We start from the raw sequence: 23,108 nt of genomic DNA on the forward strand, positions 1-23,108 counted from the left end.
TGGTGTTATGACTTAGGTGCAGTGGCCGTGGGCCGGGCTAAGGCCTAGCCCCGTGGCCTATGGTCCCGTGGGTAGTGGGGTGGCCAAGAGCTAGGGCTTAGCTGAGCCCCTCCTCTAATGGCACTTTGTATAAACTTTACATAGTACCTGATTACCGTAATTGTCAAGTAAGACTTGTGGCACGGTGGTAAAGGCTTGTAGTCACTTGAAAAAGGTCTCGAGTTCGAATTCGGTGGGTTTCTTGGCCTCCATAACAAAATTTTATACCAATCCCTAGAGGCCACATGGTAGCCTCCATTTGGCCCACATGGCAGTCCCACATTGGGCCACGTCAAATATACAGTCAACCCATTATATAATAAAATAATTTTTGAGCCAATCACAAAAGGAAAAATGGCGAAAACCCATTGGCCAATAAAATTTGAATTTTTGGACCAAGAAGGAGAGGCCATGTGACAACTTGCCACTGGCCCAAAATGTCCAGTCACTTGTCCTTTTTGCCAAAATTTACATGTTTAATAATTTGATTAGAACATGATATCGGGAGCATACGATATTGGTTTTGAGTGAAATGAATTGCGTTGGATTCATATCACTGAGATCTAATGATTCATGTAGGTTTCAAGCTCTGTCACACACTTTGAATTTTGAGCACTAATTTGATCCCTTGGATCACTCCTCACCATTGGAAGCTTTTGGACCTACAAAAGCTCATTTTCAGTCAACAATTAGATGAAGGTACAGTTCGCTCACCCTTCCAACCTCAACCCATTTGGTTTTGTTTGCTTTTGCCACTTTGAAATTTTCATGAATGTACTTCACTTTTGAAGTCTTTGTCTTTCTGTCAAAGATAGGACCTTGCTGCAATTCTTCAAGATGTTTAGATGATAAAACTTCTGCTAAAGAAATTTTAACATTCTCTCCTTGACCTTTGATCAATGGAAACTTATTCAATTTCAAATTCACTTCACCTTGAACATTGTCCCCATAACGATGCTTAGCTTGTCTAGCCTTGCACTTGGCTCGACTCTTTATCAAATGTGATCACCATCGCCATGCACCATCCTTATTCAAAGTCAAAACATTATGAAATCCACAATAAGATGTTTTGGGACCAATGCCATCTTTGTCAAATAGCCTTTGCATTTTCTTTTTGACCTCTATATGCTTTAACATTGGCATCTTGCTCACACCAATGCTCAACAGTGATGCATCTTGCTGCAATTGCATTTCATTTTGTTTTCCTCTTTTAGGAGACAACTTGTTAGACTCCTGAAACATCTTATCACATGAATTATAAATTCAATAAAATCAGATTTCAAACTTGAGTCATATCCTTGAAATACTTTAGGTTCCTCAACATCTTTGTGCTTGAACATTAACAATGCAAAATCTAACTAGTATTAACAATTCTCTTCATTTGTCCAACATTCATAAGAGATGAAATAAATTTATTGTTATGTGATCTAACAATGTACTCAATCCCATTCTTGAACAAATGATATTTGTTCTCATTGCGATGAAAAATATCTCTCTTATCATAAATATATGGACTTCCCAAAACAATACCACATATATCAAGCATAACTACATCAAGTTCAACCTCATCAAGAAAGTTTGCAGTGATTTCAAATCTAAGTATGCATTTCTTTGTCACCTGCAATTTTGCATTCTTACATACCCAACCCAAAGGATAAGGTTTAGGATGAGGAATGGTTTCTTAATTCAACTTCTTGATAATGTCTTCTGAGATAAGATTTTCTTGTGAACCATGATCAAACAATGTGTCTATCTTGGTATGTTTTGAAATGATTTTAATGTGGAAAAGCTCTATTCTTGTTTTTTCATATTGAGTATCATTGAGACAATTTAAAGAACTAGTACTTGCAATGCCCTTACCTTTCAAACCCATGGTTGTGATCTTTTTTTCATCCTCGGAATCAGAACCTAAATCTTGTTGTGTAGTTGCATCAATCTTGTCTCTCTCATTGTTATTAAACGTTTTGGGTCTCATTTCAGGATGAAGTTTCCAATAGTGGTCTTCATGATGACATTCTTTAGAACATTGTTTACATGTGATATTTTCTCCTTCTTTCTTAACTGCAACATTATTTTTATCTTTGCCTTTAAATTTTCCTTTTCCTTTTTCTCCATACTTAAATGATTTTTCGCTAGTTTCTTTAGAAACATTTTTCCCTCTTGCCTCTAAATGAGTTGCCTGAACACAAGCTTCATCTAGTTTTGTAGGGTTAAACATGAGAATGGCATGTCTCAAGTAAGTATGCAATCCTCCAATCTATTTGACAAAAGTATCTTGTGAGGAAAAATATATACCCAAAATCAAAGATATTTTCCTAAATTCTTGAGTATAAGATTGCACATTTTCCCCCTTAGCTTGCCTAAAGTTTTGCCAATCCATGATAACTTTTTGCATGTATGCTAATGGATAAAGCTGCCTTCTTATTGCAACAAAAAAATCATTCCAAGAGGATAAAACCTTACCATGCTTCTTCATGTCCTCTTGAGTTTTGGCTTCCCACCAAATAAGTGTTACACCTTCCAATCTAAGAGAAGCAAGCTGAATCTTGGTTTCATCATCCTTGATTCTTTGTATCTTGCAATACACTTCAATATGACGAATCCAATTATCTAATTTCTCAGCATCTACCTCTCCATTGTACATAGGAAATTCAAACTTAATATCAAGCTTTAGCAAAGGAGTTTTACCATGTCCTTTTGGAGAATTTGGAGGTGTTTGTTTTTGTGAAAGGGTAGAAGAAGTAGAAGATGAGGATGAAGATGAGGATGAGGATGATGGAGGTGAAGGTGGTGGTTTGTCACCATTCCCTCCATTCCCTTTTGGAGGCTTGTCTCCTTTTCCTCCATCTCCTTTTGGAGGTTTTGAGTTCTCTCCATACAACCTTGCATTTCTCTCTTCATAAAGAACCTTTACCATTTCAGACATCTCAAAGAATGCTTTTCTGAAAGTTATTTCATCTTCAAACATCCCTTCAAGACCTTCTTCATGTGCCATGACTATTGAAGCTTGAGGTGTGTTTGTTCTCCTTGAAACAATTTGAGATCTTGGCTCCACAAATTCTCCTCCTCCTCTTTTGAGCTTCAACCTTGTAAGCATCAAAGAAACACTTGCAAGCAAATCAAACCTTCACAATAACCTATTGCTATGATACCAAAATTATTTGAAAGTGTAAACTTGAATATTTTTAACAATTTGCAAATGAAATTTTATATGTGTTTTGGGTATAGGATCAATTTAATAAACACATAAAAAAAGTTAATTTAATGACAATTTACAGCCAAACAGAGACAAAATAAACATATCTGAAACACATAACACAAAAAAATAAAGGAGTTCACCCCTCTCTTGGGCTCATCTCTTGGTCCAACTTCCAATGCAGGGCCTCTTTCATTAAGTGCTAAAAATTATGTTTACATGCTTTTGCATATCTCAAACAACAAAACTGATGTCTCCAATGGATCCAACATTGTCATAAACTCTCATTTTGGTTTTTTTTGCACCTCATTTGGCCAAGAAATTGAGTAAGTTATGCATGTTACAAGTTTTTCCTAAATTTTATAGCTAATCATCCTCCAATTAGGCCTAAAGCTTGTGCGCCCCAAACTCGGAATCGACACACAAATCTGGCCTACAATCCCACCTGACTGGCAAAATTGTAGGACTGTTAGTCTGCCCATTAAGCCCCCTGTCCCCCAAAAATTTGGTCATTCATGTTTTGAGCTTTGTCACACACTTTGAATTTTGAGCACTAATTTGATCCCCTAGATCATTGAAGTTGCAGTTGAAGGAAATGCTTGACGAGGGATACATCAGGCCAAGTGTATCACCTTGGGGTGCACCAATGTTGTTCGTGAAGAAGAAGGATGGTACTCTCAAGTTATGCATTGACTACATGCAGTTGAATAAGGTAACCATTAAGAACATATATTTGTTGCCGAGGATTAATGATTTGTTTGATGAGTTGAAGGGAGTGAAACAGTTCTTAAAGATTGATCTGAGATCGAGATACCCTCAGGTATGCATCAAATAAGAGGATATTTACATGACTTATTTCAGGGTTAGGTATGGGAATTATGAGTTTGTTGTAGTTCCATTTTGTTTGACTAATTCTCCAACTACTTTTATGTGCTTGATGAATAGTGTGTTGCGTCCTTATCTAGATAAGTTTGTTATTGTATTCATTGATGATATATTGATATATTCTAAGAATGAGGAAGAGTATGCTAAAAATTTAGCAGTGGTGTTGATATTTCTAAGAGAGCATCAGTTATATGCCAAGCTTAGCAAATGCGGTTTCTTTCGGACATAGGTACATTACTTGGGACATGTTGTTTCCAAGGAAGGCATAGTTGTGGATTGTTAGGTCCCTATAATACTAGTGATTACCCCATTAATATTGTAGTTGTATCTCTTATTAATATTGTTGTACCCTTGTTGTCCCCATATTGTTATTACTGTGCCCCATAGAATCCCTCTATTATTATTTTTGTGCCTTTATATTATTATTGTTAGGTCAGTTGGGTTATATTGTGACTCCTTAGACTGCTATATATAGGAAGGAGGTTTTGTCATTTGATTCATCAAAGAATCATTCATTTGTGTAATGTAAAGGAGGTTGCCCCCTCGAAGAGGCTGAATTCTAAGGCGTTGATCTATCTTTCCTATCTTTATGTGAGCTGGTTTCATAACATTTGGTATCAGAGCTTTGGATTCGAGGGTTTTGTTGCTCCAAATAGGTCATCGTGGCATTTTCGCTATAACTTTTTTCTGTAACGTTTCAGAAGCAAAAAAAAAAATCCATTTGAGATGAAATCGTACTAAACCTCGGGTCCAAATTTCAGAGCTTTTCACGCTATATTTGTGGAGATATGATATGAGGAAGTTGGTCTTTTGGCAGAATCCTAAATTACATTCCAAACAGGTGACCTGGGGAAAATCGTCATAACTTTCTCTCTGGGCATCGGATTGAAATTTCGTAAGAAGGAATAGAAAGAAGATGGATTGTAGTTTCTTTTATATATTTTTCAGAGCCAAAGGTTGAAATAGGGACACATGGGACGTCATACAAGTTTGCTCTACTGAACTAGTCTATAATCAGGTCACTGTGGGAGATTTGGCATAACTTTTCCTTGGAGAATCCAATTGGGATCAATCTAGTGGCATTGGAAAGAGGACAAAAATGGCTACTGCAGATCGCAATTTCAAAATTGGATGATTGAAAATTATAGAGATACATCATAGGCAATATCGAGCTCCTACAAAGTGAAAAAAGGTGTGTAGATTTTTTAAATTTTTTTCTTAAGCTTGGTTTGAAAAATTATTTTGAAGGAATTCAAAGGGCATAGTAGAGCATTATTATCGGTAACTGATGCCCCGAGGAAAGAAAATGCAAACACCTAGTAAGTAACTTGAAAGCTTTAGCATGACTCATGAAGAAGAGGAAGCAATGCTACATGATATATCAAAATTACAAGACCAAGTGCAACAAATTTCACTCTCACAAAAGCTAATAGAAGCTAAGATAAATGGCATGGAATCTAAGATAAAGGGCGTGGAAGCTACAATGAATGGCGTGGAAGCTACGATGAATGGCGTGGAAGCTAAGATTGACGATTTGAAGGTAGATTTGAAGACAGATTTGACAAATTTTCTACAAGAAATACTTATTAATGGGGAAGGGGTAGCAAAGGACACTCATGTTGCGAACAAAAGAAATGTTAATCATGATTTCATAGAATCTAATGTTGGATCGAAGACCCATCATATTCCAAAAATCGATATGAGGAAGTTTGATGGCAAGGATCCCGCAACATGGATATTACAGATGGAGCAATTTTTCGATCTCAATAATGTGCAAAACACACAAAAGATACGTATTGCAACTTTATATTTGGAACCAAATCAGTTTGTATGGTATTAACGGCTTTTCTCTCGTAAACAAATTATCACTTGGGCAATTTTTACGAAAGAATTGATAGCACATTATGAGGATACAAAAAGCAACACTTTTTTTAGCCAATTGATAAGTCTCAAACAAAAGGGTTCAATAATGGAGCACATTGAGGAGTTCCAAAAATTGAACATAAGGGTAAAAAATATTCCAGAGGAGCATACGATTGATGTGTTCATAAGGACTTTAAAGGATAATATCCAACATGATGTTTGCCTCTGGGAACCTGATTCATTAGAGAAGGCATTCAGGTTAGCAAGAAAAATGGAAAGCAAAATTATGGGAACCAGGAAGCATACCACTCACAACTATAAAGATGGAAGTGTTGTTGCCCCTAGTCTTCCACAACCTATAAGGTTGACACCACAACAACTGGAAGAAAAAATAGCAAAAGGGATTTGTTACAATTGTGATAGCAAATACACTAAAGGTCATAAGTGTGCTGAGAAGAAATTATTCTACATAGATTATGAAGAGGAAGAAGAAAAGGAGAAAGAAAGGTCAAAAGAAGAGGATATACTCCAGGAAAAAAGCATAGATAAAGAAGAAATGAATCCGACCATATCTTGTAATGCATTGGTTGGAATTACCACTCCTCAAACCATCAATATAGAAGGACAAATCAAGAAGAAAAAGGTAATAGTGTTGATTGATTCAGGAAGTACTCACAATTTTAATCATTGTAAGGTAGCAAAAGAATTGAATTGCTTCCTATATCCAGCACCAGAGTGTCAAGTGATGGTTGCAAATGGAGGAACAATAAATTTCTCTGGAAAGTGCCATAATATCAAGCTATCCATGGGAGAATATGTATTGACTAGCCCAATGCTTTCCATGCCAATGGGAGGTGCTGATGTTGTACTAGGAGTCCAATGGCTACAATCCTTGGGTACAATAGCTTTTAATTTTCAAGAAATTTTCATGAAATTTTATGCGGAAGGAAAGGAAGTTGAATTAAGGGGTATTGCAAGGAAACCGGGAAAGATAATCAGCTCTAACGGTATGACAAAGCTTCTAAAAAGGGAGCAAAGAGGTGTAAATGCACAATTATGTTCGCTAGATGTTTCCACATCGAAATCATCTATTTCTCCAGATCTCCAAAAAGTCTTAGACAATCATTCCAAGGTATTTGAGACTCCGAAAGGTTTCCCACCTATTCGTGATCATGATCATGCTATTCATTTGATTCCAGGAAGTGTTCCTCTAAACATTAGGCCGTATAGATATCCCTATGCCCAAAAGAGTGAAATTGAACGTATGGTTGCAGAAATGCTAGAGGCTGGTATAATTCAACCCAGTCAAAGTCCTTTCTCTGCTCCAGTAGTATTGGTGCACAAGAAGGATGGATCATGGCGCATGTGTTCGGATTATAGGGAGCTCAACAAGCTCACTATTAAAGATAAGTTTCCCATTCCTGTCATTGATGAATTACTGGATGAATTGCATGGATCAATTTACTTCACCAAGTTGGATCTTCATTCAGGATATCATCAAATCATAATGAAGATTGAAGACAATCTGAAAACAACATTTAGAACTCATGAGGGTCATTATGAATTTTTGTCATGCCTTTTGGCCTTACCAATGCACCTTCTACATTTCAAGGTTTGATGAATTCCGTTTTCAAACCCTTCCTTAGAAAATTTGTGTTAGTATTTTTTGATGATATACTAATTTACAACAAGTCTTGGAAGGATCATGTTGAACACGTTGACAGGGTGCTACAACTATTGGAGGAGAAACAATTATATGCAAAAAGATCCAAATGTTTCTTTGGAGTACAAGAGGTGGAATATCTGGGTCATATTGTATCTCATGAAGGAGTTAAGGTAGACCCTAGCAAAATCAAAGCCATTAAGGAATGGAAAATCCCCACATCCATAAAGCATCTGCGAGGATTTCTGGGGTTGACAGGGTATTATCGCAAGTTTGTTAAGAATTATGGGAGAATAGCAGCACCTCTAACAACATGGAAGAAAGATGCATTTTCATGGACTCCAAAAGCAACAAAGGCCTTTGAACATCTTAAAGAGGCAATGTGCCAAGCACCGGTCTTAGCTACACCAGACTTCACAAAAACGTTTATTGTGGAATGTGATGCTTCAGGAAATGGAATTGGTGCTGTTTTAATGCAAGATGAAAGACCCATTGCTTTTGAAAGTTGTCCAATTAAGGGAAAGTTTTTACACAAAGCTATTTATGAGAAGGAAATGTTGGCAATACTACATGCACTTAAGAAATGGCAACCCTACCTAATGGGAATACACTTCAAGGTAAAAACGGATCATGATAGCCTTAAATACTTTTTAGAACAAAGATTATCCTCTGAATAGCAACAAAAGTGGGTCACTAAGATGTTGGGTTATGACTTTGAAATCATCTACAAAAAAGGGAAGCAAAATGTGGTGGCAGATGCAATTTCAAGAAAGGATGAGGATGTGGAAGCATTGTTGTGTGCCATTTCTATTATCCAACCAGATTGGATAAACGAAGCAAGGGAGGAATGGAAGAATGATGAAGAAGTGTGGGAACTTATTCGAAAGTTACAACAAGATTCCAGTACATCTGATACATTTAGTTGGAAAAATTATTCTTTGTGGTACAAAGATTGCTTATACCTCTGTAAGAATTCCCAACTCAAACAAAATATTCTTATGGAATTGCACACTTCTCCCTTAGGAGGGCACTCAGGATTTTTAAAACTTACCATAGGGTTAAGAAGGAATTTTTTTGGGATGGCCTTAAATTGGATATTCAAAAGTTTGTGGCGGAATGTTTGGTTTGCCAACAAAATAAAGTTGAAACAATTAAGACCCCGAGTCTATTACAACCTTTATCCATTCCAAGCCAACGTTAGGAGGAGGTTTCAATGGATTTTATCACAGGTTTACCCAAGTCTAAGGGAAAGAGTGTCATCATGGTGGTAGTTGACGGACTTACCAAGTATGCACACTTTTGTGCATTATCACATCCATTTAAAGCTAGTATAGTTTCTACTGCATTTATGGAAACAATTCAAAAGCTACATGGAAACCCAAAGATTATTGTAAGTGACAGAGATCCCATTTTCACTGGAAATTTTTGGAGAGAATTATTTTCTTGTCTCGGTACTCAGTTAGCTAGCTCATCTTATCATCCTCAATCTGATGGGCAAACTGAGATAGTAAACAAATGTTTGGAAGGATATCTTCGTTGCTTTGTATCTGATAAACAGACACAACGGGTCAAATGGTTGCCTCTGGCTGAATGGTGGTATAACACTTCCTTCCATACAACAACAAAAATGACTCCATTAAGCAAGCTAAGAAGGATAATACATTATCTCCAAAGTACTATGGTCTTTACAGGGCACTACAAAATATTGGTACTATGGCATACAAATTGGAGCTTCCTACATCTTCCCGAGTGCCCCCAATTTTCCATGTTTCATGCTTGAAGAATTTTATAAGTGACAAGCTCCAAATTCAAACAATATTGTCAGAACTTGACAAGGAAGGAAAAATCACATTGGAACCTAAAGCAATCAAGGAAACAAGAACCTGACAACTACAAAATCGATCAATATCAGAGTATCTCATCAAGTGGAATAACTTACCCGTTGAAGATTCCAGATGGGAGGACGAGAATTTTATACAGAAGCATCCAAAACTACTCAAGCGTTGAGGACAACACTTTTTGAAGGAGAGGGGCATGTTAGGTCCCTATACTACTAGTGTAACCCCTTATTGTTATTAGTGCAACCCCCTTATTATATTGTTGTGCCTATGTAGTCCCATATTGTTATTATTATGCCCCATAGAAGCCCACTATTGTTATTTTTGTGCCCTTACATTATTATTGTTATGTTGGCTTTGATTACATTATGACCCCTTAGACTCCTATATATAGAAAGGAGGTATTATCATTTGTATCATCCAAGAATTGTTCATTTGTGTAATGTAAAGGAGGTTGCCCCCTTGAAGAGGCTTATTTCTAAGGCATTGATCTATCTTTTCTATCTTTTTGTGAGCTGGTTTCATAACATAAACATATCTATATTATTAGATAGAAGAAGAATGATTACAACCATCTTGGCTGGATCAAGCCTCCTCTAGTCCTTCAGCTCCACTCTCTCTCTCTCTCAACTTCTTGGCAACATAACAATACTAAATCTCTTGCAAAATTTCGAAAACCATTCAACCTCCATTACAATGACCAAGCCTCCAATTTATAGATGGAGAGAGGCTCATCCTTGCCAATTATTTCATGAGTTCCATTGAGGAAAAATCTTGGATGTTGCCTCACTTTATTGCTCTTTCCCTTCCTGTGAGACTCTGTTAGGAATAGAAATGTCCTTAGTTAGGCCTGAGGTGGATGTTTCCTACTTTTCGAGCTGACATTTGAGTGAAAAGCGGAGTGTCAGTCAGTCAACTCGTGCTTTGACCTCTGAAATCTCATAAATATCTAGTAACACTTCCCTTTAGGAAAAATAGAGCATTAACCTAGGGACTAACGCTTTTGGTTGAGAGCTGGAAAGCATTATAACTCTCCTTGTCTATTTCTAGGGTGTGTTACCCTGGAAAATAGGCCTGTAACTTAGGTATTTTCTTCAACCAATGTGTATTTCTCCTCTGAGTTGATGAGGAGGTCATTTTCCTGTATAACACCAAGCTTTTATATAGGCTTAGACTTAGGAAGAGCTTGGGAGTATTGTGAAGATCCTTGGCTTCTCCATAGTGTAGAGCGAGTATACTTCTTTGGAGGAGCAAGTGTTCTTGACTGTAATGTTCCACTATTGGGGCTAGTGGTCGTCAATGGTGTATGTATGGATGGAACTTTCACTTATAATAATAAAACTAGAGCCAACACACTTTCATGCATATGTTGTTAATATAGTATGACTATTCTTGTTGTATTAGCAATGTATGTTATTTAACTTACACATATGCTTATGAACTATTTCGTTTTCATTTGTATGAATCTTGTTGAATGTGTGTTGTTGTATTAACTCGTCACTTTAACTTGTGGATTATTCTGCATCTTATCTTGTGATGTGATTTTTCTTGTGTGTTCCTTTCAAGTTGCATACTATTACAGGATTCCAAGGGGCATACATCCTTTTCCCTTCGTGTGTTGGAACCTTCATGCATCACACTTGACTTTCTGCAGGGTCACATACTTTATCTCACCCAAAGTTATCATACTTACTTCTATGCATTTCTGCGGTCAAGGCATAATGTTACCACCCACTGCTGGGACTCCTACTCCAAACAATGTGAGGTCTTATTGGGACTTCATATCGGGGTGTCCCCTAAATGTTGGTGGGTCTAGCACCATCAACACAACGTTAGGAAGAAACATAAGTTTTGACAAAATAACTCCGATAAAAACATAAATCAAGATACATTATGAAAGGATTCTCACTCTTTAGAGTTTAGCCTAAGAAGATTTAAAGAGAACATAAACACAATGTGAAAAACTAGCAAGATAGAAGTAGTAGTGCATCCAAAAGTACAACATTAGTAGATGAACCAAACTAACCTTTTTTGAAGATGAACCCAACATGAAAAATGGATGAGGCTTACCATATCATTTATTTGAAATGGAACTGAGCGACATTTCCTATTAGAGATAAGGCAATATAACTTATGTAAATGAGAAGTGAAAAGGCACTAACATTGCAGAAACAAGTGTTAATGACATGATTTTCATAAAAGTTGGCATACAAGTAGAGCTGCTAAAATAGGCGAAGCTAGATGCACCCGGTTCTTCGATGTTTCAAATTGGGAAGGATATGCAAAGAATGGTGTACATATCAAAGTAGGAAGAGCCTTCAAAATGAATTAGTGCCAAACACCAATATTCTGAATTGAAAATATTCACTGCAGTCGTTTACACTATAAGTTTTGTGCTCGGTACGCACATGGAAAAGGCAAGGTAATTTTTTAAACTAATATTTCATTAGAAGTAAATATTAATGCAATTTACATCTCAATTCATCAATCCAATAGAAGAGGCTTGAATTTGAAGTTAATAACAAATTATGTTATATGCTGCCATCTAAGGTAAAGTGCATGAAGATTTCCCATGACTATCAAAAACCATTCTTAAGCAACAAATGAAATAGGTCACTAGATATAACTACCGATAGAAAAATATGAAGATGAATCACCTCAAGAGAAAATATGACTCTGTCAGAGATGCCAAACAAAAAAAATCAAAATCCTATAACTCCTTGATGCTCTACGCTAATTGAAGATTTATGGAACTGTGTGGTGTAATGCTCCTATGAAGCTATATAAAGCAACCTCCATGCTATAAACATAAGTTTCCCTTCATTATTCCTTGGTAAAAATATGCACTTACATGCTATTAAATGACATCAATTATATGACTAGTCATGTTGATGTTGTTTTCATCATACTTTATACAAAATGAATAATTCCATTGAGACTTGAAGGAGTGGAAACCACTGCTGAAAAATGTGTCCTTGTACAAATATGTGTATTTCAAAAGTTCAATTTTGTAAAAAAGTGACAAAATAGTAGTTGGGAGAGATGAGGCTTCCACTTAACATGCAAAATGAATTAGTGCCAAATAACAAAGCCCAATTTCATTTGAAGTCAAGTTTTCCCCAGATGAAAATATGTAAATTAATAACCTAGAATTTGAGAGTAGTTTCACTACCTTTGTTGTCCTCTTCATCTCCATCTACATACTATAGTGGCTATTTTCTGAGAGACAAACCCATTCCCATAATTCTTACCTCCACATTTTTGGCATTTTCTTCTCCTTTCCAACTAGAACTCTAAGATTTTCCATGTTTTCCTACAATTTCCTCTCTGCCACTATCCACAGAGGTTCCCCTAGTAACAGATGACTATCTAGTTAATTGTAAAGGGCCTTTGGTCAAGCTTGGATATTGTGAAGGAGTTTGATGTTGTTCACAGTAATCAGGTTCTTGGAGTTGCAGTTGGGAAGACATATTCATCTGAGAATAATTCTCACGGTGCATTGGTGATTGGCAATAGTGAGATTGTGAATGACAACTCGTAGTGTTTGACACTGTGCTATAAAGTCTTGGGCCTTGGTGGGTTGCCACAATAGCATGTTTTGCATACTCAGGAGGGACCCAATTTCCTCCAAGAACCACCAAATGAGGTGCTTGAGAAGCTAGATTTGGTGGAGAAGCACTAGGCTTCTAGTGTGTGCGCAACATTTCTATCAAGTAAGCCAAATACATAGATCATATTTCCATTCAAAGGTTTAACTTAATCGTAGATAGAAATAAAGTCCAGAGCCAAACCTGCAAATGAATTTTGACTTCGTCCTTGATAATCCCATCCACCTTCATGAGTTCTCTAGTTTTCTTTGGGGTTACTACTATCCAAGTAAACACGATACGACAATCACATTAGTATCTCAATTTTGAGAAGTTATAACTGACTCCATAGTCACCAAAATTGTTTAGGTTTCTTTGAATAATAGTTGAAAGTGTAGTTCAACAATGTTATGAAGAAACATAGGTTTTGACTAAATAACTCCAATAAAAACATAAATCAAGCTACAATATACAAGGATTCTCACTCGGTAGAGTTTAACTTGAGAATAATTTAAAGAGAACATAAGCACAATGTGAAAATCTAGCAAGATAGAAGCAATAGTGCATCCAAAAGTACAACATTAGCAAATGAGCCAAACTAACATTTTTTGAAGATGAACCCTACATGACAAATCGCTGAGGCTTACCATATCATTTATTTGAAATTGAACTGAGCGACATTTCCCATTTGAGATAAGACAAGATATCCTATTTAAATGAGAAGTAAAATGGCACTAACATTGTAGAAACAAGTGTTAATGACACCATTTTGATCAAATTGGCATACAAGCAGATCTACTAAAATAAGTGAAGCTAGATGCACCAGGCTATTTGATGTTGCAACTCAGGAAGGATATGCAAAGAATGGTGTACATATCAAAGTGGGAAGAGCCTGCAAAATGAATTAGTGCCAAACACCAAAGCCCAATATGATCTGAAGTCAAGTTTTCCCTAGATGAAAATATGTAAATCAATAACCTAGAATTGGAGAGTAGCTTCACTACCTCTGTTATCCTCTTCATATCCATCAATAGACTCTAGTGGCTATTTTTTGAGAGACAAAACCCTTCCCATATTTCTTGCCTCCACATGTTTTGCATTTTATTCTCCTTTGAAGACCTCTTATTGGTGCCTTATGTGGTCCTCTACTGCTTGAGCCTTTATAGTCCCTTTCAAGGGTGATGTGATGGATGGAGGATGATATCCATAAAGTTCCATAAATGGTGACATTTTTGTTGAGGTATGGAAGGATGTGTTGTACCACCATTTGAACAAGGGAAAACATTTGACTCAGTGTGTTTTTTTATTAGATGCAAATCAACATAGGTATCCTTCTAAACATTTATTCACAATCTCATTTTTCCCATCATATTGAGGATGATAAGATGAGTTATGATCCAATTGAGTACCCAAACAAGAAAATAATTCAATGCAAAATTTTCCAATGAAAAATGGATCTTAGTAACTTACAATAATGTTTGGTATTCCATGTATCTTTTGGATTGCTTCCATGAATGCTTCTACCATTTTACTTGCTTTAAAAGGATGAGAACAAGAGAAAAAATGGGCATACTTTGTCATTTGATCTACCAATACGATAATGACACTCTTCTCTTCAAATGTGGGCAAACCTATAACAAAATCCATTAAAACTTATTCCAAACACTAGCTAGGTATGTGATCCAAGTGGATGTTGGTGGCCACAAGCCTATCCCACTTGGACCCTCGCAATTGTCTCTTCCAGTTTTTTGGTTTCCTTAATTGTAGCACAATTTACTATTTTTGGCAGTGTTTCGGGTCCTAAACTTTCAGAGCCATTTTGAGGCCCTAAACGGATTTTTTTTGGGAAAACTGGAACCAGCATGGGTCTTTAACTAATGTTGGTCATGTAAAAGTTGTAGTCCTCGGATTGATCTTTCTAGCGAGGTATTTTGCGCGTCAAACAAAGATCGTATGCCAAAGTTACGACCTCGGGAAGTTGATGTACCAATTTACCCAAACGGAGCCCATAGTTTGGCACTTCATCTCCTAGGGTTAGGTTTTTGGATGTTTACGGTTTTCCATTATTTCTCAACAATAAATAGGCCTTCAAGCCTCATTGTAACATAGTTCAGAGGCATGTAGTCACCACATCTCTTCTCAGAGATAATCTACCATCGCTTTGGCTAGTTTATTTCCATTTCTATTTGTAAGCATATTTCAGTATTTTACAATAATGAAATGAAGTATTATTTCTGCTGCATCTCTATATTTATGGTTATATCTGTAATTTTTTTTGTTCCTGTTTAAATCTAGATCAGTATGGCTAATGGTTGAAGGAGCCCTAGGGTCTTGATTTTCTCTCCCTTATTTTGTTGGCATACCACACATTCCACCACAAACTTTTCCATCTTCTTTAAGACCTTCCCATATAAAAACATTTCTTGGTCCTACAGTATGTCTTGAAGAACCTCGAATGTCCTCCTATAGGAGAAGTGTGTAATTCTGAAGGGACCTTCTATTTGAGTTGAAAATTCTTAGAGAAGTATAATTGATCTTAATACCATAACAAATCACTTTTCCACATGATTTTTTTTACTACATTTGGGTCCTCTTGTAGTTGTTGAATGATCTTGCATATATTCTAATCTTGTTCCTATTCTATCCTTGCTTCTTCCACCCAATCCGATTTTGTAATCAAAATAATGCATAGTAAACCATTTCTTTATTCTTTCCTTGAGAGTGCATCTAGAAAAATATTTTGTTTTTCCTTTTTGTAGAGAATTTCAAATCCATAACCCAACATCGTTATGACCCATTTTTGTTTCCCTTTTGAAGACAATTTTTCTCAAAGAAGTATTTCAGACTATCATGATTTGTTTTTACTTTGAAGTGTCTTCATATTAGGTACAAACATTATTTATTAACTACATATAGTATGGCCAACATTTCTTTTTCATATATGGGTATGAGTAATTTCTTTCCTTTAAGTTTGCTATTTTTTAAAGAAAGTGGGATTCATTCTTGCATCAAAATTTCACCAATGCCATGGCCTGAGGCATCACGGTCCACAATGAAGGCTTTCGTGAAGTCAATTGTTGCCAAGATTGGAGTTGGACACATAGTCTCTTTGTGTTCTTCGAAATCTTTTGTTGCTTCTTTAGTCCAAGAAAATGATTCCTACTGTTGAAGAAAGTAACTAGTGTCAATCTTCATAATTGTATTTGATGAAAAGAAAAAAAGAAAAAAATATTATTAAATAAATTGACTTATTAAAGCATGGGTTTCATGATTGGGTCAATTATTTTTAGGTCAAAGCCTCCATAGAAGGATTTTATGTTTTTCCTTGAGCCAACAAAGCCATTGACATTTTTATTGGCCCCTTCTTGGGCTTTTGAATCGTGTAAAAATAATTATTTTTGAGTCAAAAGAATCATTTTTCACCTCCACACCAAGTCAGCCTTGTCCTCATGAAGTCAACCTGGATTAAGGTTATACAAACCAGTAGAAAGGCTATATATAGAGAGGGAGCTTGACTGATTTGAAGCACTCACTCAACAAGTTTGATCCACAAGAATAAGAAGCAGAAAAAGAGAGTGAAGGCGTTGGAGAAGGAAAGAAGAAGTTGAGATGATCCAAATCGAGTTCTTGGGCAATATATCTCTCACACATGCAAATTTTTTGGGTTGTTGTTGGGGCTAAAATTTTGAATCTACTGTAGGTTTGAAATTATGAAGTTGGGGGCCAAAATTTTGTAGTTGGGGGTTGAAATTATGGATTGAAGTTGCAATTGAGAATCTAATACTTGGATACTTTGGTAGGGATGATCTACTGGAAGGAAGGGTTGAATTGGTGATTAGAGGAGGTATTTGTCAAGATCTAAAGGGTCTTGGATTCTCTCATCATTGATTTGAATATACTAGTGAAAGAGTTGGACTAGGTTTTCCTCTAGGTAGGGGTTTTTCCCTGGCTGAGTGCCTACATATTGTGTTCCTTGTGATATTATTTGTTTGGCATTTGTCTTGATGAATCAAACACAATAAATTGAAAGAAGAACTAATAAGAAGAAAAGATAAATCACAAGAAAATGTCAAAGTATAAGTGAAATCTACCTAAAGGTTCTAATCCATATAATGCCCTAGATTTATCAACATGGTATCAAAGCTAGGACTTTGAAAAGAGGGAAGAAAAGAAGATTTATTTGACTTCATACCATCTCAAAGAGTATAATTACCCTAGACCAAACCAGTGAAGAAAAGAAGAACAAATTTATGGGCAATTTGTCAAGCCATAATTAGAAAGATAAGTCCAAGGCTAGCAAGAACTTTTGGAGGGCATACAATCCATGTTCAAGGAGACCAAAGGCCTAATATAATAACCCTTTATTGTCCACATTCATTGAAAAAAGGATCGAAGCTCTTGGGCACCCTTATCCATCCCTAATCTATGTTAGAAAGCCACAGATCTATTGTAAGAGAGCTAAGGTATAAGGAACCTTATTATTGGAAGTATGAAAGACTTGTCTACCAGCCTAAGGAAGGTCATACTTCTTGGCATAGGAACAAAGGTCGAAATAGACCTCACAAGGTCTACAACCCCATCCAAATTCGTGATTTTTTGTGCAAAACTCCAATCTTTTCCCTAGAAATATAATCTTCAAGGGTTATATAATATTAAAGAAGTTTTGAACTGAAGGCTACAATTACCAAGAAAAAGGGAGTCAAGACTACTATTTTGACTGTGCGTATAAAGGAGAATAAAATCTGACAGTGATTAAGACCCATATTAAAGTCTTTTAGTAGAGAAGCAATATATATATATATATATATATATATATATATATATATATATATATATATATATATATATATATATATATATATATATATATATATATATATATATATATATATATAGATACACACACACACACACACATATATGTACATATATACATACACACACACACACATATCTATATATATATATATATATATATATATATATATATTCAAGAAAGAGACTATTAGATACAGTGAAAAATACCTTGAAGTTGACATTCACCTTGAAGAAAATAATAAGGAATTCATGGCAACTAGAAGAATAGGCCCTTATAGCAAATGTACATAATTATGAGGTATGTATAATATATATTCATTTATTAAGGATCTAACATAAGATATTTTAGGGTTAGTTGCTTATATGATCCTAAGGTTTGTCTTCATTATCGAAAGTTGTTAATATTGGTATTGATATCTAAGACTGTAAACTCTAGGTGGCATATGAAAACCTCAGTCATATAGAAACCCTAGATTGACAAATTAACATCATGTTTTTGGTATCACATATTTTTCTTGGTAGTATTTGTCAATAAGTATTGCAGGTATAAAGATCATGGCTAAATTCAGAGGGAGCACTTCAAGGAATCCCTACAAGGTTTGTAAAAAGAACAACTCAAGGTATGTCTAAGACCATAATATTTTGTATCTAAACTTTTTCATTAAAAGATACGATAATTTTGAAATTTGTCTTGTATTACTAACCTGATTTTGTTCAAGGTTTTGAATCATAAGGATTCTTGTCAGGGTGATTCGTCATTAGATTGAATCTACCCTTATCATACTATCTCCTATTTGATCATTTTTGTGAAACCCTAACTTTTAGGGTTCACTGTAAAACCTTGATGCTAAGGGTATGCCAATGGTGATTACGAAACCCTAGTTTATTTAGGGATTGTTGGTAAATTCTAGAACATATAATGAAATATTATTCTTTTGAAATTTAGGGTTTTGATGATGTTGTGGTAAAAACCCTAGTTATTTAGGGTTTGTTGTTAATGTCTAGGTTATATACTGAAATCCTAGATTTTTAGGGTTTGGTAAATTAGGCTATATGAACAAAACCATTAACTAAAGTAAGATCCTAGGAATGAAACCCGAGGTGTATATTCTTCCATATGATCGAAACCCTAACTTGGTCAAAATTATTATCTTATTTTTGGAATTTGATGTTTGCATCTATGATCTAACACTTAGAAAGAAATTGATATAAGGAGAGAAACCCTAGAGATGAAATGTTGGCATGTTTACCTAATTATTGATATTTGTGTTTTAGAAATCTAGGGTTTGTAACAAAACCCTAGCAGAGAGTGATATTCTAGGGCATGATAACGAAACCTTAAAAGTTTATATGATTTAGTTTTGGGTTTGCAACAAACCCTAGTAGAGTTTGTCATGTAATTCTAAAAGAATGTTGTTATGATTGAATTGATATATTGATTGAGTTGTTGATATATAAGGATTTATGTCTCACATATGGAGTCTAAGGTTTATGAAAAAACCCTAACAAGATGTTGAAGTCTGATATATATAAAAGATGTGACCCTTGTTGGTCATGAACCTAACTAGGTTTAAGTATTTGATGTCTAAAGCCTGGATGTTTTGATGCTTCCATTGTAATGACATGATTTATAGTTCACTTCATGCTTCTGTATATTTTTATTTGGTTGTAATTTCCATTAAAGTTTTGTAGGTACATAATCTTCAAGATGTTGAAGGTATTCATAAATGAAGATGATAATAATTATGACCATGATGAAGGAAGTTATAAGAATGATGATGATCAAGATGACTTTGATGCCATGAGGAAGTGATATAGATGGATATCCATGGCCACCCACCTATTCTACTTGGACCCCTCACACTATCTCTTTCAGATGAATTTTTTCAGTTTCCTTAATTGTAGCACAATTTACTATTTTATGGCATTTTTTCGAGTCCTGGACTTCTGGATCCATTTTCATGCCCTAAACGATTTTATTTGGAATATGGGAAAACCAATGGCCCATAGTAGGTGTTTTCAATTGAAAGTTGTATTCATCAGATAAATATTTCTAACGAGGTATCGTACGCATCAAACGAAAATCGTATGCCAAAGTTATGAACCAGGGAAGTTGGTGTACCAACTAACCCCAATGAGGCTCACAAACTTTTGGTGCTTCTTCTCCTAGGGTTAGGTTTTTGGATGTTTGGGGTTTTCCCTTGTTTCGCTATAATAAAAATGCCTACGAGCCTCATTGTAACACAATTGAGAGGGCATGTAGTTGCCACATCTCTTCTCAGAGATAACCTACCATCTTGAGCTAGTTTATTTCCATTATGCATGTGAACATTTTTCAGTACTTTGTTATTAATGAATTGAAGTTTTGTTTTCGTTCTATCTTTGTGTTTTTGTGTATATCTATATTTCATTTTTTTCTTGCACAAATATGGATCAGTGGTATCAGAGCGATCTGCTCTTTCTCTATTTTACCGCGCATGTCCTCAATGAGGTCGGGGTATAAGGAGTTAGATCTTGAACTGGTTGAACCTTTGCAAGATCAGCCTTGCCAACCCCGATGAACTCCCATGGCAGAAGAAAAGAAAGATGAGGTAGCAGAAGATCCTTCCAAAATATTGCTCGAAGAATCCCTTGAGTGACAGAGGAACGAGATGATGGACAGATTTGTCTAGATCCTTTGGCAGATGCCCACAAGTGACACATATTTATCCAATAGCCATTGTGGAGGTGACACTCCCTTTAATGTGAAAGTCAAATTTGACATTCCAATATTTGAAGGCCAGATAGATGCAGATACTGTAGATAAATGGTTAAATATGTTGGAAGGATATTTTTCGGTTCATGATTTTTCCAATAGGGAAAAGATTACTTTTTCACTCCTCAAAGTCACCCCCCATGTCAAGCACTGGTGGGAAACCTACTGTGAATAGAGGGATGAGAGGGAACCCTCACTGTTTTTAGCCGCACCCAATTGGAATTATTTCCAAGATGAAATCAAGGAAAAATACTACCCTGTCGGGTGCTGTGAAGATAAGTACATAAAGTGGACCACATTGTGGCACGAAGGGGACCAATATGTGAAATAGTTCACAAATATTTTTCATACCCTTCGCACGAAGTTAGGTATCAAGGAATCTGAGTGGCATCTAGTACTCAAGTGTCGTGATTGTCTACACAAATACATCCAGGACAAGATGGAGTTATGGACATCTCCTCTCTTTCCGTTACTTATTAATACACTATCAAGATTGAGCAAAAAAATAAATAGAAAAAGCAAGACTTTGGATTTATGAATCTGAAGCAAGGGAAAGGTGCCCCCAAACCATAGAACAAAGGAAAAATCCAAGGCGGGGTGACCTAGGACAACCCGTCAAAGTCTCAAGCAAATAAAAACACCACAAAGACAAAGAAGGACATAGGAAAGTGGTGTGAATTCCATAAGAACCCCCCTCACAACACAAGTGAGTGTCGAGCCAAGCAGTCACTGATGGGTGAGATGAAGGCTTCAGAGTCAAATGCATGTTCCAACTTTGAGTTAGAACCCTACAAGGTGAATGAAAAATGGAAGAAAATTATTGATGCATATCCCAACGCCACCATTGCCACCACCAAGATCCATAAGATTGATCTCAAAGATCCAGAGGAGGGGGGGTGTCTCTTCCACTCAGAGATGTGGTTGAAGGGTTCGTTGCTGTAGTTCATTGTCGACAGCGAGAGCCAAAATGATTTCATTTCAGCAGATGCCTTGAAGCAGTTGGGCCTACCAACCATACAACACCTATAGTCGTACACCATCAGGTGGCTTCACCAAGGACGAGATCTCTGCATTAGCCAGCAATGTTTCCTTCCCTATAGCATCAATCCCTTCATGGATGAGGTAATGTGTGATTTTTCTCCTCTTGAAGTTTTTGATGTATTATTAGTCCAACCGTACTTGTGGAAGCATCATGTTTTGTATGAGTCGTGGCCTCATACTATTATTATTATTCTGGGAAATAAGTTATACAGAATAGTAGAGGTAGCCATGCTTACATCCATCTCTTTTATCTCTGTTAAGCAATGTGGCAATATCATCTCCTAGACCGAGTAATTTTTTTTCTTTTTAATTCATTCTCAAATTAAGGGGAAGATCATGGCCACATTATTTTCCCCTGTGAAGGGTTCCACTGCACAACATAAGTAGGTGGATAAGGTTGTGGAATAATATAGGGGCATCTTCTCCTCACCCATAGGGGTACCTTCATAATGTCAGGTCAAACATTTGATTGATATATTGCTGCTCTATTATATAAAATGAATAAATAAAGTGGTATATCTAGGAGTTTCTACAACAATGGCACATCCAACCAAGTTCCTCACCTTGTGGGAGCTCGATTATACTTGTACAAAAGAAGGATGGGACTTGGAGACTCTGCATTGATTATCAAGCACTAAATAAAATCATTGTCAGGAACAGGTATCCAATCCCATAGATTGATGACCTTCTTGACCAGCTCAAAGGGGCCAAGTATTTCAATAAGATCGATTTAAAGTCTGGTTATCACCAGGTTCCAATAGAGCCCACAGATGTATGGAATATTGCCTTCAAATCCAAGGAGGGCCTTTTTGATTGGTTGGTCATGCCTTTTAGGTTGACAAATTCCCCTGCAACTTTTATGAGGCTGATGGATGACATATTGTGTCCCTTTACCAACTCGTTCATGGTTGTATATCTGGACAACATCCTCATCTTCAACAAGGGTTGGGAAGAACACTTACAACATATTTGATAGGTCCTTCAAACCTTGTAGCAGCACAAACTATGCGCCAACTTGCAGAAATTCACCTTTGGCATGGCCCAGATCCATTATCTGGGTTACATAATTGATGATAAACGCGTGCATGTGGATCTAGCTAAGATCCAAGTCATTTGGGATTGGCCAGCCTCAAACACTCTAACAGAGATTCACAATTTTTTTGTCCTTGCCAATTTTTATCGAAGGTTTGTGTTGGATTCTCTCATGTCACTTGGCCTTTGAGTATAGTTACCAAGGGAAAGTGAAAGAAAAGTTTTCCTGGTCCAAGTCCCAACAGAAGGTTTTTGTTGAGATGAAGCACTGCCTCTGCTCTACACTAGTGCCCACATTTCCAGACCCGCGACAACCATTTGAAATTAAGATAGACACCTATGACTATGCTATTGGTGTAGTTTTCACCTAGCAAGGGCATATGGGGGCCTA

This window comes from Pinus tabuliformis, chromosome Q, assembly GCF_031772625.1.
Source record: "Pinus tabuliformis cultivar Carrire ecotype Pingquan chromosome Q, CPIR1, whole genome shotgun sequence".
Lineage (NCBI taxonomy): Eukaryota > Viridiplantae > Streptophyta > Pinopsida > Pinales > Pinaceae > Pinus > Pinus tabuliformis.